A 19,848-nucleotide genomic window follows, 5' to 3' on the forward strand; every position below is an offset into this window, starting at 1 on the left:
GTTTCAATGATTTTTGATTTATGTACATGCTGTGTTCTTTTCAACAATATGTGTTCAGCCAAATGAACAGTATGGGCCTCATTACAACTCAGGCAGTAAGGGGTTTACGGCGCCGTAAACAGCGCCGACCCTTACCGCCTGAGTACGAGGTCCCTTAGCGCCATGGCGGATTTAACACCTGCTTTTAGCAGGTGTTAAAATCCATGGCGCTAAGGGACCATGGAGTTAATTACGCCACCGTAATTTACGGTGGCGTAATTAACGCCTTCCCCACTCCCATTATGCCCTATGGGGCAAAAATGGGAATGGGGAAGGGTAAATGGGGATTGGGGACTTACCGCCCCGCCAAGGTCGGAATGGGGCGGTAAGTCCGCCAACCACCATGGCGTAAACATAGTTTACGCCATGGTGGTAAAGTCACGGCCCAGGCGGTAACTTACCGCCTGGGTCGTAATGAGGCCCAAAGTGTTTAATAAAATGAAATTCACTTGATAATACAGGTTGTTTGATTGAGATTGTTCTGATTAATTGATTGGGTTTCCATCTAGAATAGACCAATTGCATTTAATTTCCCACTAAATGTGCAGCCATTTCGCTTTTCCAGTTGTTCCGGTTTGATCCCATTTGAGGTGGCTACCTTTGTAATTAAAGTTATGGGTAACCTCCCTGATTGTTGTGTTTTAGTTACTGTAAATCATGGCTTTGCAGAAAAACCCAAAGAGCATCCTAAGAGCAGTAAAGTTGTGGGGTGCCCTCATATAAACGTTGAACTAAAAGCACACCATATTGAATCTGGCCTGGAGTCAGACTATTTTTGTTCTCACCATCGTAGAGAGGGAACAGGGTCAGGGGTCTGTGGAGTTTCAGAATATGATGCCCCTGCACCTCCCTTGGTGTTAATCTTTCATTTGGTCCCAGTTGAATTTATTGATACAAGAGAGGCTATTCAAGAGAAGAGCACATCTGGAGTCTGACCACATCAGGGAGCCCATCTTCAATCCATTTAACTCCACAGATTTGTTTGTCCTGCCACATTTGGCCATTTATGCTCAGCATATTTCTAAGTAGAAGCTAGACAATTTAAGGAAGATGAGGACAGAGGGTCTCAAGCAGATATGTAATTTAAATGTGCAGTTTCAGTAATAAACCCTGAAATGTCAATTATTGTGTCAGTTTAGGTGGACAATATCACTAAAGGGGTTGAAAAGTAAACATGCCAGGATCAGCTTTTGAATACAGAAGGCCTATGTTAAAAATTATGGATATGAGCAGAAGTGAAGTTCACAGAAGAACCTTCACACCTGGAAATAATTTCTGGCCTGGTGGGGTAAAATGTATCAGTTATCCAAGAATGAAAGAAGGGTATCATCATGAAAATCAGCCCAATGTTGATGGGTCAAGTGGATGACAGATTTAAGGTGATTCAGAGGCTGTCCTTTGTGGAGACGGATCCATTAAGGAAATTCAAAAATGTGTATCCACCTGTAACAAGTTCGATAAAGCTTCGGTTTCCTTAAAAAAAAGTTTTCAGATGCTGGTTTCTACCATGGCCAGCTAGGCCTGGGTTCACTCCGTCGGTTGTGCTCAGTACATCAGACAGAATGGTGGCAATGGCCACAAACCCTACTGTCAACCCTGGGCCATATCACTTTTCTTGCTTCAGCAAAGTCAAGGCCAGGCGTGGCTGCATAAGAGGGGATTAGACAGTCTAATGGGCATAACCAATGGATACTAAATACAGTATGGTGACTCACAGAGTTTGCCTCGACTCCCATTCAGAGGATGGTCCCTTTCATGTTTCAAATCTACTGTCCCCAGATCCATTTAATAAACCAAGATTTGGGTCAACTGTGGAAGAAGGCGGCAATAGAATTGTGATCTCCAGGTCTCCAGAGGGTTTACAGCAGCATCTTTCTGGTACAGAAGGAAGACTTCTCTTCTTTTCATTCATTTTTCAACCTCAGACATCTCAATTAGTATGTCATCTACCGTACTTTGCAATTGAGACTATTGCATTGTTACAAGACATGTTGAGGCCTGGCGATTGGTTGGTTTGGTTAGACCTCAAAGATACCTACTGAACAATTCCAATTGCTCCGGGACCTCTCTGATTCCAATGGTGCTAAGGTAACGTTCAGTTTTCCTCTCTGTCTTTCCATGTGTCAGCTCCCTGGATGTTTTTTCCAAATAGTTGCGACCTGTGAGGTTTTTGTGAGCAAGGGGTATGAGGTTGCTTATCTATTCAGACAACAACCTTATTATGGCATAGTTTTCATGTTGAGAGCAACAGCGCAGCAGATAACTGTATGGCTGTTGACAGTCCTACGGTTTATCACCATCTGGGAGAAGTCAAAGGCTCTGCCTTCCCAAAAACTCCACTCACTGGGCTTCATAATCAAGTCTGTTAAGTCCAGTCTCTAATTGTCCTGGGCCTACATTCTGCCTATGAAGAAGGAAATCAACCCAGACTTGATCCCTCCATGATCCTGCACCAAAGATGCCTTTTGGTGTGCCAATATCCAAGAAGCCTTACTTGACAAAATAGCGCTTCTACAAGCTAAAATAGAAGCTAAAAAACTCAGGTTGACAACGGCTACTAAATTTAGCGAGCCTCACGACCCACCATCCAGACCCTGCCATCCATTTGAATTCTCCTAGCTCACTACAAAGGAGGTAGAGGAGATCATAGCCAGCTTAAAACCATCAAGATGCCAAGAGGACATCTGCCCAGCATGCATCATAAAGGAGGGTGCAAAGGAATTCGCTCCTTTCATCACCCCCCTGATTAACACCTCTTTTGAAACATTTACAGCCCCAAACAATCTCAAAGATGCCTGGGTCATGCCACTTCTGAAAAAACCGAACATTGACCTAAACACCCCGACCAACTACAGGCCAATTACTACAGTACCTTTCCTGTTTAAAATCTTAGATAGAGCGGCATACCATCAAATTCAAAAACACTTAGAAGATAACAAACTCCTAGGCCTGCATCAATCAGGATTCAGGCCAAGACATGGCACAGAAACCTCCGTCTTGGATTACAAAATACAAATGGGTGAATTAAAAGATAAAGGAAAACTGGCCTTTTCCTTCTGCTCGACTTATTGCAGCTTCTGATTTAGTCGACCATAAGAGACTCACTAAACACTTGACTTCAGCAGCCTCCTTCTTCCCAAACACTGCTGCCTGGTTCAGTGCTTCGTAGCGAACTGGACTGTGATGTTTTTCGCACCCATGGCCTCAGCTGAACCAGTCCCTTTGTTTCTCCCACTTTATATAATATCTTTACCAAGCTCCTGTTCGACCACCTTGACAATTTGGGTGTCACCTATACTAACTATGCAGTTGACACCCAAATCCTCATCACCCTAAAAGGCTCCTACGACAAAGATACCACAATGCTAAATTAAATTTACCTTCAAATTTAGGCATGGATGCCCTCCCATGGCCTCTTCCTGAACGACGACAAGACCGAGTTACTGCTCATAGGCTCACGGTCGCAATTAAACAAGCTAGATACCCTCTACAAATCCTTTTGTACAAGTCGTGGTTTTGTAAATAAACTGGCATTTCAAGCGTCAAACTTAATTGGAAATGCATTGCACATAATATTACAGGGACTGATAGAAAGGGGAGTAGTCCACATGACATTCAGTCCAACGTCAGTTAAGCCAGTCTATCATGTAAATAATAACTAAAGTCTACTATAGGACGATTTAAATGCATATTTATCTGGGTAATGAGACATAATAGCATTTTGCAGGTGTGGGTTAAATTATTTGCATTTTGATGTGAACTGTTCACTTGATATCTCAGATCTCAGATCTAGTTCTCCTGAAGGTGGACTAATAATACCAAATGTGTTGATACTTAATATGTGCTAGAGGCTTTACGATGTTTTACGATGTTTAAGATACTCATATAGAGTGTAACAGCAAAATGACAAATATACGGCACCAGTTTAACAGGTCGAATAGTGTATTTAAGTGCAAAGTATGTTGTTCACCTTATGGTTATATCCGGGCTAATTAGAGAAGGAAGACAATGGGCACAAAATTAGACCAAAAAGTTAGTCAGCTGATGAGAATAGCCATGTTTTCATAAGAGAAAGATGACGATACAAGTACCCAAGAACAGTATGTGCTAGGAAAATATCTAAGCCTCCATATTTCATCAGATTCTACTGATCATAATTCCAAAGAGCTGCACGAAATGTAAGCAGGGGTTGAAGGAGCACCCTTGTAATGGATACAGTGTACCCTCTCTGCCCTCCTGCTGTACTCATGGCATTTCTTTTTTTGCCTGGATGAAGTTCTGATATTCAGAATTACCACCTTTCCTTTGTTACCAGATTCTGAACCTTGCATACCACTTTATTTAAACCTCCACTTTACAAACCTTACCATCCTGGTTTTGCCAAGGATTGGGGTATCAGGGTTTTCTTTTGGGGGGTTCCTTCTGGTGGTGGCTCACTGGCAAACTCACCTTACCATTTCCGCCCCCCTATATCGCAGTGAATCTGGTATATTACGGGTTGTTCCAATTCCAACTTGAGTTCCAAAGGACTCCGTGGGAATGGGATCACTGAAGCACCGTGCTTCAGTGAAAAGTCTGCCGGTAGGGGCAGACAGGTCAGGCCTGCTGGGAGTTCACTGCCCCTACCGGCAGACTCGGAGTAAGCCGGTCGGGGAACAATGCCAGAGCCGGTTGTACCAGACGTTTTACCAGCATTATTCCCGGACCGGCTTACTCGTAATGGCCCTCTGAAAGTAGCACTCCCATGAGTAGCGAAAGCTGCACACACATGTTCAGAGAAAGCAATACATCCATATTCTGAGAAGACTGCGCCAACACTTATACTCAGAGTGCAAGCATATTCACAATGATCCTTATACTATATTTATCTTGCTACTGGAACAAACAAGTATTTGGAAAAGAATTGAAATGTTTCCAAGTGGAAATGCATAATATTGTCTTATGGTGACATGCTATCATTGAAGCATTCTGCTGTCTAGATACAAGCAGTAAACAAATGTAAGATCTCTAGTGTATTTTAGAGTACAATATATGTATGAGAGTGAATGCCAGAGTGACTACCAATAGTGAGATTCAAATAGGCTGGGAAATTCGTTTTGATTTCTGATATGGATATTCATAACATTGTAGTGATTTCCAGGGTAAATCTGTAGACTCCCTAACTTGAAATTACTTTATTCTTTTAAATACATTTTGAATTTTGTAAATCACACTATTTCAGTGCCCAGAATTGTGGCATGGGATTGAGAAAATGGGGTTGTTAGATTGGTATGTTACACACACTAGCCTAGAATGTAAACGTATAAAACACAAATAATCCTACACCATTGAGGTCCACCTTTCTGTGTCACAATCTGTAGCATTCATGGTAGGTACAGTTCCAGGTACTGTGCTAGTCTTGCTTTGGAAGGTATTTCGTAGTTCCAGGTAGTGTATGTAGTTTCAGGCAATGTCACAATTTCAAGTATTCACGTGATGTCCAAAGACAGTCGGTATTTCGCCTTGACAAGGAAAGCTGCAGCTAAGAATTAGGCCTGAGAGGGGATTACCCTTTTCCCCCCACCTTGTGGGTCCCACAGAGTTTGAGGCAACTTCACAGACTTCTTTAATCATTCACTTATGGTTTGTCCTTGCCTCTTCTCCTTTCAGGTGCTCCAGCTTGAAGACGGAAGAGGTCTGAAAGATGCAGTGGGTTAAAAGGCCCTAGAGATCATACCATAATACAGAGGACTCCTACCAGTCAGTCAGTCAATATAACTGTATATCAGGAAAAGCCCATAAGGTATGCACAAAACATTTAAAATATGAATTTCATCACATTGATATAATCAAAGTTAAAACTATAGGCATATAAACATGTTTAATACATTCATCACCATTCAAATGTACTGGATCCAGATAGGATTTTTTCAGAATAACAATTAAAATCATAACAAGATCTTATTACAACAAAAATAGTTTCCTTAGCCTGAGCGCAACTGTTAAAAAACAATCAAAGCACCATAAAACAGAAATGTGTTTTGCTTCTAGGTGAAAATTCAATGCTGTTCTACATTGAGTAAACCCATAGTGTCTCAAATGCAGCCTCAAAAACCTTGACACTGGTTGAGAATAATTGGGACAGAAGAACATAAAGTGCAAAATATTTTACTCATGGAGATGGTCACAGTGACAACCTACCCTCCCATTCATTGACCATCTTTCTGTGTTAACTGCCAAAGGCAATTTATTCAGCTGAAACAATGTAATGTAGCACCTAGAACCTGAGTTTGATACACATTTTTAATAATTTTATCAATCCTGCTTGATATATGGATGTGGCAGGAAGACTCTTACAGAATACTATGAATTTCATAGTAGGGCATGATTCAAATCTGTACAAACTATTTGTAACTAACCTTTAACCTGCCTAATAATGGAGGATAGTTCCCAAAAATAATCAACCTAACCACCAGCTGAGAAAAGATTCTTAACACTACTAAGCCATTTAATTGATTTACAATTTACTAGGTATAGTAAGTTTTGTCTTGTCCCTCCTTTATCTCCCCTCCCTAATCTGGTTTCGCCTGAAGCACTTGCACTAGGAGAAATGATGTCAGGCCTAGTATGCTAGTTACTTTTTTGTTAGATTATTTGGAAACCTCAAGGCCTAAGAATGACTACTGTAGTCTCTTGCACCCTTACAGCCTTGAAGCGCTTTGAAGCTCTTCACTTGTGTATAAGCTCTGTACAATTAAACAATTACAATTACCAAGACTCACAATGTCCAATAAAATGTCTTAGGGTTTGTTTATCATTTAATGAAATGGAACACCACAGAAATGCTGGCATTAACCTAAGATTAAGCAAAATATGTGTTATTTCGGCTTCTAAATATAATAGTTTGTTGCCAATTGATGGCCTACCAAGTAAGTGCTACTAGTGTGGATGAGAAGATGCTACGCAGCCTTTTATAGGCCACAACCCAAGATGGCCACCGGTGCTGGAATCTCACCTGATTTCAGGTTCATGGGAGATTTCAGGTATTTCGGCATTGAAGTGAGGGCATCTTGGGTTATCTGGTTCCCACCTAATGGCTGCAGTATGTAATGCCATACCCAGCACAATTGGCCCCTTCTTTCAAGGAACTAGCCCACAGGCCTGCGACCCAGTACCATACACCTAATGTGCACCAGGTTGAGGGTTGGTGTGGGGGGAGGGTTTTACCAGATAAGATTCCATGTGTGAATGCAGTGGCCAAGGCAGAGTGCCACTGACGGGTTTGAAAGGAGAGATCTACAATCTGGAGAGAGTTGTACTGATGAGGTTAAGTAGAGAGCCTTACTGAGGTCATTTTTGGGAAAGACTTATGATATGGAGATCAGGATTTGAGAAGATTGGAGTAGTAAAAACACATTACTATCTGTCAAGGACGAGGGAGGGAAGCTTGAGGGGAAAACATAATTGCAAGATTGAGGGAGGAGGACACTCGCCCTTGCTTAAGAGAAAGATTAGGGAGGTTCTGGTGTCCAGGTATGCTCAGGACAGCTGCGGTTGCTAGGAGGATGTAAGAGATAGTGCAATTTCACTGAGGTGGGGAGGCTATGCAGGATTAGCCAGTAGTGTAGTGACCCCAGGACCATCACCCTGAAACATGAAGGTGTCAGGTGACTGTTGACTTCCCAAGTATGGCTCCAGGATTCAAGAGCAGGGAACTGTTGCTGGCAGAAAAAAAACATCTCCGCCACCAACATCTGGGAGAAACGTCACACTTTTGGCAATCCTGTGACATCTTGACCGTAGAAGGGCCTTGGTGCAAACTCCATGGAGATGGGTTTGGGAAATCTGCAACCTGAAGACAAAAACCAGGGTGTTCAATTGGGAATTGGAGTGAAGCAAGGACACGCCTTAGGCCATAACGTTCTAAGAGTCTGGGTGAGGAAACCAACTTCCTTTTGTGTTGTATAAATATGTTAATTTCTTTAGTACCACATCTTTGTGTCACTCTCTTTGTTCTCCCTCTTGTGCTGCCTGTGATACTTCCCATTTCCTGCTTCCCCAAGAACAAACAAGCCTGACTTAAATTACTGTCCCTGGCCCGAATCATTCCTTAGTTTATAGGTTGAAAGAGTCAGGTTCGTTTACAGCCCAAACTTTGGAAGTTCCTCCTTTACCCACAAATGTAAATATGTCAATTGGTATGACACAATACACTTACTTGGCTGTGCCTATACAAGTTGGAGTAGTCCCAGGAGAGGGGCTGGTTCACAGCCTTTTTCTCTTTCTTCTTAGGACTAATCAACAGATGAGAATGCTTAGTACTTTTAAATGTTGCAAACAAGAATGGCAGAACTAAAATTCTGTTTATTCTGCAGCAGATTCCATATTACGGTGCTGCTTTAAGTCTAGCAATAGACATCCAAATTGTAAGGAGGTAGTGCTATACCACCACATATGAACACATTTTATTTAAGATGCCTAGTGGAGTTGTGATATGGGGTTTCATTTATAAAATAAAAACCCATGCCTATCTAATAATTATTTGAGGCCTACCACCCACATGCTTTAATACTGTACTTTTTCTTCCACATATTATTGTGCTAATCGGATCAGGCGTGTCACTTGAGAACTGTATAATATTAACTCATTTTCCTAATGCCATTGGGCTTTTTGCATAAAGTACTTGGAAACGGCTATTCACATTTCCATGTGCACATTTCTTCTGCTGCATGTACCTCTATTTCTGAAAGGTGGACATTTCACCTAACAGCTTCTTTTTTGTCAGTGGAGAAAAGGACTATTTACATGAGTTACTATTAATTGGATATCAGTGATACAGTTAACACCTTGCGCCATGTGTGAGCAGGCCCAAAGTGGTATATGCCAATAACACTACTTTTAAGGCACAGGGCACGTGAAACAAGTGAAACACTGGCAGATCTAACTTTCACACAGATTCCATTTAGAAACAGCTCTTACATTTTAAACAGTTCTGGGAAATTTCACATAGCAGATGTCAATATATCACATCAAATTCCCAATCAAGAAATGTCACTGGTATGGCAGCAATTAAATAAAATATTGTATTATGTGAGCTGTAGAGAACTGTAATCAATTCTCAAATAATTAGAGCTTTGTCCGAGAACAGCAGAATCGTTTTTTCATCTTTCCTTGATGTTGGAGTTGAGATATACTATGAACTACAAATGAACAATGAAAAGACTAAAGCACCCCTTCCCACTGGTGGACATCAAAATACACTCACAAGCACCCAATAAATGTTATAATAGATGGGCCTTAGTATCAAATCCATTGTGGAGTGTTGTTGTGTGAGGATTAGCTACACATCTGATAAAACGCTTCGGCAGTAAATATACTAAAATTGGAATGATACAGAGAAGATTAGCATGGTACCTGCGCAAGGATGAAACGCAAATTCGTGAAGCATTCCATATTTTTGTTCCTTGATTAATGCCCGCTCCAGTAATGCTCCTGCCCTAGATATCCATGACCTTATCACCACCCATGATCTTGATATCCTCATGGTAACCGAATCTTGGCTACACAATGCCTCAGGCCCTGCACTAACCTTAGCTCTTCCACCAGGCTACACCATTATGCGCAGGAGTAGCCCTGATAGCTAAAGAGTCCCTTTCTATCAGAAAAACAGATGAAGACATAAACAACAACAGCGACTACCTCTCCGCCAAAATTAAACTATCCAACCACTGCACCATCACTCTACATCTTGTCTACCGACCACCAGGGCCCGTAGGAAACTTTCAAGCAGCCCTCACTCACCTCCTCTCTGACAACCTAAAACAATCAACCAAAGCCATCATACTTGGTGACCTCAACCTGGGCTTCAATGACGCTAATGACCCTGCAGCCAAATCACTCAATGCTGCACCCGAGACCCTCGGGTTCGCCAACACTATTACTGGACTCACGCACATCCAAGGCTGCTCCCTAGACTGGATAGCCCAAAACAACTGCCCCATTACTATCACAGCTAACTCACCGACCCTGTCGTCGGACCACCATGTTATTCACTTCAGTATCCCACTGCCAGGAATAAGCATATCCAGGTGCCACCCCCGCCCCAAGCCCTTTCCAGAAGCTCTAGGCAACTCACTAAAGAAAAACTTTGCCCATTCCTATCGGCACCAGCTTTTCAGGCCCCCCTTCTCGGCTGACCCAGAGATTCAAGCACGCACATATGACATAGCCATCAAAGCGGCAGTTGAAACTATTGCGCCTCTTAAACCACGGAAGGCTAAACCAACTAGTCACACCAACGTCTGGTTTACCACAGACCTCCTTGTTCTACGACCTAAGAAACATGCAGCATAATCCCTATGGCAAACTACTCACACAGGTTAAACAAACTCGACTTCAAATTAAGGACCAAAGAGTACAAAAAAGCTATCAAACGTGCCAAAGCCATTTCATTTGAAACCAGGATCCACGAAGCCCAATCCAATACCAAAGAGATCTTCTCTATCTTCAGGGACTTCGAGACCCCCACACCCACTGCACAGAATTTCACCAAAGATAAGACCTGGTGTGACGGGATCCAAACAACCATGAACGGCAAACTCAACACCCTCCAAAACAAAATACAGACAACCAAACAATCCTTGAATATACCCTCCCTTGCCTCAACATCACCATCCCACCCTCCCCCAGTCTCCTCCAATTCTTTCTCCTTCAAGGATATTAAAGAATGTGACATAACCAACATCATGAAATCCATTAAGCCATCTAACTGCAAAGGTGACATCTGCCCAGCTGCACTCATTAAGGACTGCGCGACTCCTCTCACAGCATTTGTGAATGCCTCCTTTGCCACCGGCAAAGTCCCCTCTTGCCTTAAGGAAGCCTGGGTCTGCCCCCTCATCAAAAAACCTACCCTTGCCCCAACCGTACCTAATAACTACCAGCCCATTACGACAGTTCCCTTCCTGCTCAAGATATTAGACAAAGCAGCCTAGCTTCAGGAACAACAATTTATTGAGGAGAACCAACTTTTTGGGCTGCGCCAATCCAGTTTATGGCCAGGGCATGGGACTGATACTGCCCTACTCGACCTAAAAAAAACAGATGGATGATGCGAGAGACTCAGGGAAGCCCGCTCTCCTCCTTCTCCTGGATCCATCAGCGGCATTTGATCTTGTCGATCAAAAGGTCCTATGCCACCACCTATCTGCCACAGCCAAGTTCTCACCTAATGCCACTGCATGGATCTCTTCCTTCTTGCAAGAAAGGACCATGCAAGTCTTCTCTGACCTGGCCTCAGCCTCACCTACCATCATTCTATCTGGCGTCTCACAATGATCCTACATTACATCTCTCCCACCATGTATAATATCTTTACACGGCCGTTAATTACGCCAATAATACCCAGAACCTCCTCACGCTAACAGGAGACTATGACACTGACTCCAAGACACTCAACGACATTTACAATACTATCCAAGCATAGATGGCAGCCAATGAGCTCTGCCTGAACTCGGACAAAACCGCATTACTTTTGGTAGGTTCCAAGGAAACACTTAAGAACCTCGACTCTCAGTTCAGTCACTTTATGATCGACTGCATTAGAATCCCTGTGGCTAACTCAGTAAAAACATTGGGAATCTATCTTGACTCCAACCTAACAATGACCAGGCCTTCTCGGCTGCATATCACGCCAAACTCATGACTGCAGCCAGACCCTTCCTCTCCAATGATAATTGCATTACCATTGCAAGAGCTATTACAGGATCTAGATTAGACTACTGCAATGCTCTCTTTCTGGGTACCTCCAGCAAAAACATGGCTGAACTACAAGTAATACAAAACAACGCTCTGCGTGCTGCCATCGGAATCCCAAAAAGGGAACACATCACGGCCGCCAGGAAACAGGCGCACTGGTTCCCATTTAAAGAAACAGTCCTCTTTAAAGCCCTTGCTCTTACTCATAAGTGTATTCATCACACTGCCCCCCATACCTCTCTGAGAGAATACACCCCACATTTTCCACAAGATCGACCAGAACACCCATCCAAACATGCTCTCAATCCCCAGAGTTAAGAGAGCCCGAGCTAGATGCGCTAGCTTCTCATACTTGACAGCTCTGCTTTGGAACGCCCTGCCACCATACCTGAGAGGACAAGCCTCTCTCTTAGTATTCCGGAAAGCCGTGAAAACAATACTCTTTAAATAAGCTCTGACTAGTTCTGACCATCACCAACCAATAGGTGATCCTTCAGCACATGTCCTGAAATGTATCAATGTATGTATTTCACTATTGTTCTCATCTGAAATGTTTAATTGACTCACATGCATAAGTCTCCCCTGTAACTAAGCTAGCCACAAGTAACAGAGCTACGATGCCCTTGGGCTGTATGCGCGCTATACAAATTTAAAAATAAATAAATAAATAGGTGCAGACCAAGAATCTGCGCTTACCACTAAAGGAATTAACTATCTATCTATGGGGAATTGTGGAACCATGTACCATTCCCTTGCAGTAAACTGAGAACAGAAAGTGTTTCTATGGCGCGGGAGAGTTGCTGTCCACAAAATGATGCTTCCTGTCGGATTTCATCTTTTGATTGCTTGCATGATAAAGAGGGTGCACCTACGAGATATGAATAACAATGTGTGCTCCGTCGAGACAAATTATAGCTATTTATAATGCCTTTGTAAATATATTGAGTCCAGAGACTGGGTTGTCAGTGCTAAGTACTTGCAGATAAATGCCTATTTAAATTGAAACTTTACCACATGTAAAGAAAATAAGGGCCAGGCATTTGAAATGCGTTGGCCAGCAACAAAATTCAGGAGGCCCCAGGAAACATATCAGAGCTTTGGAAAATAAATTAACAATTTCAAGATTTCACAACAGTTCCATATTCCTAATGTTGTTTGCAGAAGGTGCACTTGTAGGTCATAACATAATATAATTTATTTTCAACCATTGTATCTTGCTATGCATTTCATTTAACTCAGGTGAAATTATGTATTCTATTGAGTTTAACATGCCTGTATCTTTAAACGGGATTCATCTTGGAGCAAAAAGCCCCACATTTGTATCACAAGACAGATCATGGGTTCTTGTTTTTGACCATTGTAAGAATCACCTGCTTCATCTCTGTCTCACTAGTTTTAAAGGCTAATGCAAATCACAAGAGTCATCATGAGTTGCTACCAATTGAAAATTACATGTTTAAGCTTGTATATATAAGTATTGTGGAGAAGTGTCTATTTCCAACACACCAAAATTGACATCTGGCGGACAAAATGTGTATTTATTACATGCACTTCTGGTCAGGTTGAACACAGAACATTCCATTTGAAGCACTGTAATTCCAAAGTATAATCAATGAAAAATGTATAAGTTAACAAAAGCAAGATTGTAGAAATTTGGAACAAATTGAAATGTGTAGATAAAAATACATCTTTCAGTCAACACAAAATCTGCCTAGTGCATAATCATAAAAAGTGTAAAACAAATATGAAACATTTTTGTTTCTGTAAAGATTAATCATACAGAGCAACCAGCATCCCTTGGCCCCTGTCCGGTACCTTGCGCCTCCGTTAAAAGCCTGCGTGTGAAGCTTTTACCTGATAGCTCGCATGAATCCCAAATGTCTGCCATATGTGGGGCGGGCTTTGGAAAACTGAAAGCCCTGCGAAAGATTCTCCCTCTTGCTTCCTTTGGAAAGCTGCACTACACTGCTAACCTCTTCGATAAAGGGGTCCGTAGATGACTGCAACAGTATCTACTTAGGGCAACCGAAGCATCAGATTCAGAGACTACAAGTTCTCCAGAATGCAGCTGCCTGACTTGCTCTTCAAGCTCCTCGACTGACTTCTTCCGCTGCTCTGCTTCTCTGGCTTCACTGGTTACCGGTGGGGGCGAGGATCGAGTTCAAGATTCTGTGTGTCGTGCATCAAGCTCTCTATAATGTTGAGCCTCATTACTTAAGAAAGAAACTTACAAGGTACTATTCTGCTAGAAGTCTTTGGTCGGAAACACAAATCGTGCTGACAATTCCAAAATTTCTTTGCAAGCGTTTGGGTGGTCGGTTCTTTTTGGTACTGGCCCCCACCCTCTGGAATGCTTTGCCATTCCTCCTCAGAGCGCAGGCAGAATACCTTCTCTTTAGGAAGCTATTAAAGATTCATCTCTTTGGTTTCCTCACTCTTTAGGCTGTGGCTCTTGTTTTTGTAAAACTGCTCTACCCCCAGCGCCTTGATGCCTTCGGGCCACAGTACGCTCTTTATACATTTTAAATAAATAAATAAGAGAAATATAGCATTTCGAATCATTCATCCTGATATGTAGATTTTATTCATCTTTATTTTATTGAACTAACACATACAAAAAAAGTAATGTAACAAAAATGAAATCCCTCTCCATAATTTTAGGAGTATGTTTCCCCCTCCCTATCCAGTCATTAGACTAGGGGTGGATCCTGCCAGCCACAAGATTAGAGGAGGAGTTGTATATTATAAAATGCCTGACACACAGATAGACACGGTAGGTTTATGGATGACTGGTGAAGGAGAATAATCCAATGTCAGGTTACTGCTGAAAGCTGGCTTGCTGGGGTATAACAGGTATCACCTGGAGTGCTGGTCTTCCATACAGACTGCAGATGTGATGCCCATTTTAAAGGTAATGAGCAGTATATATTGGGACCTGTGTAGGGACCATGCATACGTTGACATTCCAAACTGAGAGGATCCAGTATGTTCCCCAATAGTAATTACTCAGTCCAGTAAAACTCCAGATAGACCAATAGTGCTGTCCATGGCAAATTCAGGGAATGAGAGGGGCTGGGAGCAAAAATGGAACATTAATTTGTCAGGGATGCATATGCAGTGTTGAATAAAATGACCTGCATCTTCTATTTAACTTCAGTACAAAGTGAGATTTCATGTTCAACAAAACTATGTGCATTTTGTAAAGTGCCGGTGTAAAACTGACATTGGCCCTCATTACGATACTGGCGCTAAACCATGGTGCTATTAGCACCATGGTTGGTGCCGGTATCGTAACGAGTCCGCCAATGTTCAATGGGGAATTACCACCCCATTCCAAGGTTGGCGGGGCGGTAATTCCCCATTGAACATTGGCCCTTCCCCATTCCCATTTTTGCCCCATAGGGCTCAATTGGACTGGGGAAGGCGTTAAGTACGGTACAGCAAATTGCGGTACTGTACTTTGCACCAAGGTCCCTTTGCGGGTCCCTACTTTAACGTCTGGTCTAGACCAGCCGTTCAGGTTGGGTCCCGCAAACGGACCTCGTAGTAAGGCGCTAATGGGTTAACTGCGCTGCAGCCTTTTACGGCGCCGTTAACCCATTAGCGCCAGGGTCGTAATGAGGCCCATTATCTTGTGCAGTTTAAGTGCAATTTTATTTTGGTAGAATTAATTACCATTTAAAAGAATCATTTAGTTCCTATCTTCATAGAGAATGATGTGGGTCATACTGCCAGGTTGAAATATTGTCACCTGACAGGAGATCATTGAAAATTGTTTTCAGTGGTAGCCTAGTCATGAAAAGTGTTTTGGGGAGAGGTTGCTTTGAGAATTCATTCCATTCACAGAAAGGTGTGCACAGTTTAAAACCAATGCAATCCCTTAAACTGAAATGCCCAGATAGACTGTGTGTAATGTGAAAGGGCAAGGATGGTATAATATTCTACCTTTTACTAGAGCATATAACATCTCCAGCCCAAAAACTGTAGATAGGAAGGCACATGAATAGAAGTTTATTAAGATTTGCACACACATGTTCAGATAATGTTATACACACCTGTTCAGAGAATGTTGCATGCATATACAGATGAAAATATTCACACACATGTTAAAGAAACACCTGCACATTCAATTGAGATGCTGTACATCTTACAACAGTGCTCAAACCCTGTAAATGGTAGGTGTCAGTGAGGAAGGTAAAAATTGTATTTTGATGGATTTGGAAATGTGACATCATATTTCATATTGAGATGCTTTTGTGAAGTTAAGGATTTTGCTATATATTGACAAGAAATAGAAGTGTATTTAGAATGCCTAGTGTTTACTGGAGCTTAATATGTACATAGAATTGACTATGGGATGGTTGCTTGTGTGTGAATTAGTAAGATTCATGTAGGCAGGTAATATTTTGTTTTGCTGACTAATTTTTCATGAGTATATAATATTGGGGTGATTTCCATGACATAAAAATGGAGACCGCCTTTGTTTGGATTTACTTTTATTCTTTTAAACATCTTTGAGTTTTCATATAAATTGCATATTCTTTTCCCAGAATTTTGTCATAGGATTAGTGATACCTCTCTAGAGGAACCTATAAATCAATTCAAATATATTTCTACATATAGCATCCATATCCCGGTTGATGTGGTTTCTGTGGCTCATCCACAGGGTAGAGAGCACTTGTTATGGTGACTGTGAGCGCTAGCTTGCAAACATCTGGGAATATTGTCTACTCATACTTCGCAAGTTGTGTGCCTAGCTCATACTTGACATGGCTGAGCCCTTGCTTTCTTTCATTCTTGACGCACAGACCTGAAAGGCAAGGATCACTTGCAGGGTGCTGAATCTAGGTGAATTTCTGCTACCTTGACATAAGGGAGAAGGTGGACTAAGCTATTGTTTCTCTACCTAGTAGACCTTAACTATACCCTTGCAACAGCACTCTGGCACCTCCAATCTGTTGATGTCTGGTGGTACTGTGCTGAAAAGGGAGGTGATCCTCCACTGGCTAGTTGGGCATATTCCTGTGTTTCTATGACATGCTAACATAGTGCTGACATAGTGGGAACAATCACTGTAGCCTAATATTCCCAACCTGAACCCTAACATGAAGTATTTGGATGAGGTAGCCAAGTGTGGAATACAAGTCAAGTCATAGGGAAAACAGCCATTCATCTGAAACAGGCCCGTTTATATGTCATAGATGGAAGATATGTATATAACTCCCCCCTTTAATTAGCCGAAGACTCTAAGTCATTAGGTTGAGTTATTGTTCTCTAATTGCCCCTTTGTTTTCCATCCTTATTTCTGAAACACAATGGCTGGCTGCTATAGCTGCCTTTCCTTTGGTTGAATGAAGGGAGCATAGCATCCGCAAAGAACCACTAAGCAACATCGAGAATGAAGCACCAGGCAGCGTGCCCCCCCACATAACCCAAAAAAAGTCAAGCCTGGCATTCCTAACAAAATCCACATTGAGCGACTCTTTGAAGAGGTCTCTGCCCAGCGCCACAAAATATAAAATATTCTGGTGAATATGACAGTTGTGCATAAAGAATTCACAAGTTTTGCCAGTAGAGACACAGTCTCTGAAATTAAAGTTAACAAATACAGAAAAGACAATAAACGCCTAAAGCAAATACTTTTTCAGGTAGCCCCACCCAAGAAGAAGATAATAGACCTTGGCACATGAACCACCAGTATAAGCTAAGAACCTAAATATCTGACTGGAGAGCATTTCAGGAATTACATTAAAGATATGATGCCAGACCTACTAAACTCAGATTCATACCAGCATTTGAAGTTTATAAATCCAATAAGATCCCAAGAAAACTTAATAGCTAAACTCAGAACACAACAAGGTTCTACATACAATGAGTTACAGAAAACCAGGAGAGCAAAAAGAAACATCACACAATTATTTGTCTGTGAGAGCATAAGCTTCATACATCAGGACATTGTTAAGGATATAGTAAAAAAAAAAACAATTCCTTTCATCAGCAAGAAGTCACCCTCAAGCACCAATTACAGGACTTTGGTGTTGAACCTACATTGGTCAATCATGCATGGATAACCTTCTTTGATGCAGAAACCCTAAGATAATACCTAGAAATTGAGTTTCACACATGCAGATCTAGATTTGTGGTTCTCAAATTAAATAAAAACCATCAACTCCTAACAAATCCTTTATATCCGCCTTCATTTGTGGTATTGTTGATGGGTATGTGCTTTTTAAGTGATTTTTTTTAACTCAGTGTTCTTGATATGCTGGCACTTTCTTCACATTTGAGTTTAACTTTAGGGGACATCCTCTCCTTCTCATCCCAGAGGACCTCACATTTCCAACGTATCGCTATTGCTTTGATGGCATGCAGGGAATAAATTGGCGCATTGTTGCCTCAATGTTTCGACGCACAGGTAATTTTGCCCCTTGCTAGTGAAAGAATGTTACATTTGTTTTGTTCTGCTACAACACAAGGCAAGATAGAGCTGTTGATGAGGCAACCTAAATATCTTGGCAGTATCTGCATGGGCCCCATATGAGTCGTTCTGTCAACATGGCTAACAAGTTGGTCTTAAAATCTTTTTCTGACATTTGTAATAACTTCCACCATCCAGTCAAGAGAAGGAAAGTCACTGAATATTTTTAACAATATAGTGTATATATAGATATCGTGAAGTGAGTGGTCAAGCAGTTGTCAACATATGTCCAGGATTCCTGGAATTGCTTTAGCCGGCCCTAGGACGCTGCGACTGTGTGACTGCATTCACAAGTAAACCCATGCAACAAAATGGACGACCAAGTGCCGTTGTCTGCAGTTATTGGAAGTTTGTGGTGGTTAATGCCACGTCCTGCAAGCTGGGTGATTTGAAGCAGTAGGGGGAATACACTGGAGAAACTGGACCAGATGATGGATTCTGGAAATATACAGCTCAAAGTGCACTCTCAATCGTTTTTCTTTGTTGTTCTCTTGTTTTCCCTGATCAGATTTCAGATAATCTGTGCCCTGCCTGTTATTGTTTGCATTCTTGTTGACCTACTGTATGACACTAGCACAGCTTGGAGGCTGCAAAAACACGCACTAACCTCTGACAATGTTACAGTTCCAGCACACTGGTGCAGGGGGCTTTTATTAGTCTGGTTGGGCATTACAATCACTGCAAGCTATTATTTGTCTGTTGATGCAAATACACATTGGAGCTCATTTTGAGCCCAGTGTAAATGGGCTGTGACAAGAATCTACAGCGTAAAAGCCTTGCATAAGACTTTCATACAGCAGATTCCCATTCTGCCCATTTTCATGGATTTGAATGGCAGAGAGGAGAGGCGGAACGTAACTTACGTTTCCGCTGCTCCCTTGTTCTTTGCCATACAAGTACTGTAGCATGTGCACCGGCATGGATTTTCAGGCTGGCGCAAATGCTGGAAATTGCTATGGATTCCACAGTCTTTTTGCATCAGCAAATAAGTTGACAAACTCCTTAGGAGTCCATTGTAAACGCTGCCTGCCATGAATCATGGCAGGTAGCTGTTACTTCATTTGCACGGCGAAGTGCAAATGGGTGGCATACAAGCATGTGCACTGCCTTTTTGCCCTCCTCTTTTGCACCCTGTGGTGCAAATGAGAAATATTGGCAGTGGGGACCTGGCTACGCTCATGTGGAAATGCCACCAAATTACAGGCGACTCAAAAATGAGCTCCACCGGAGGTGGAAAAATGTGAGGCTGGTTGAAACATTGCAAATTGATGACAACTGTACATGTGAAAAATATTTCTGTGCCGGGAACGTATGAAAAAACGTATCCTTTATATCTCAAACTGTGTTTCTTTGAACCTAACATTTTGGAATTTCTCTACAATAGCATTACTGTTTTTTTTCATACTGGATTCCACTCATCGGGCTTAAGTGTTTGGACACACTACACATTACTTGCAAGACATTGGGTGAATAACATGGCCCTGCTTGAAATGTAATTTCTCCGTTTTTGAGCATGAGTCTGTTTCATTGCATTTTTTTCTTCAATGTAAAATGATGTCCAGCCACGTGCGTACTTTTCTTTGTTTCTGATTTAT

General features: G+C 41.9%; 1 non-coding gene across 1 annotated transcript; it reads left to right on the plus strand.

The window, feature by feature from the left end:
• The first annotated feature begins 9,372 nt into the window (after positions 1–9,372).
• On the plus strand, positions 9,373–9,477 carry LOC138460436 (U6 spliceosomal RNA). Its single transcript, XR_011263146.1, has one exon. It is a non-coding gene; the product is annotated as a U6 spliceosomal RNA (small nuclear RNA).
• The last annotated feature ends 10,371 nt before the right edge of the window (positions 9,478–19,848 follow it).

The sequence above is a fragment of the Ambystoma mexicanum genome, chromosome 4p (genome assembly GCF_040938575.1).
Source record: "Ambystoma mexicanum isolate Mex_15411 chromosome 4p, UKY_AmexF1_1, whole genome shotgun sequence".
Classification (NCBI taxonomy): Eukaryota; Metazoa; Chordata; class Amphibia; order Caudata; family Ambystomatidae; genus Ambystoma; species Ambystoma mexicanum.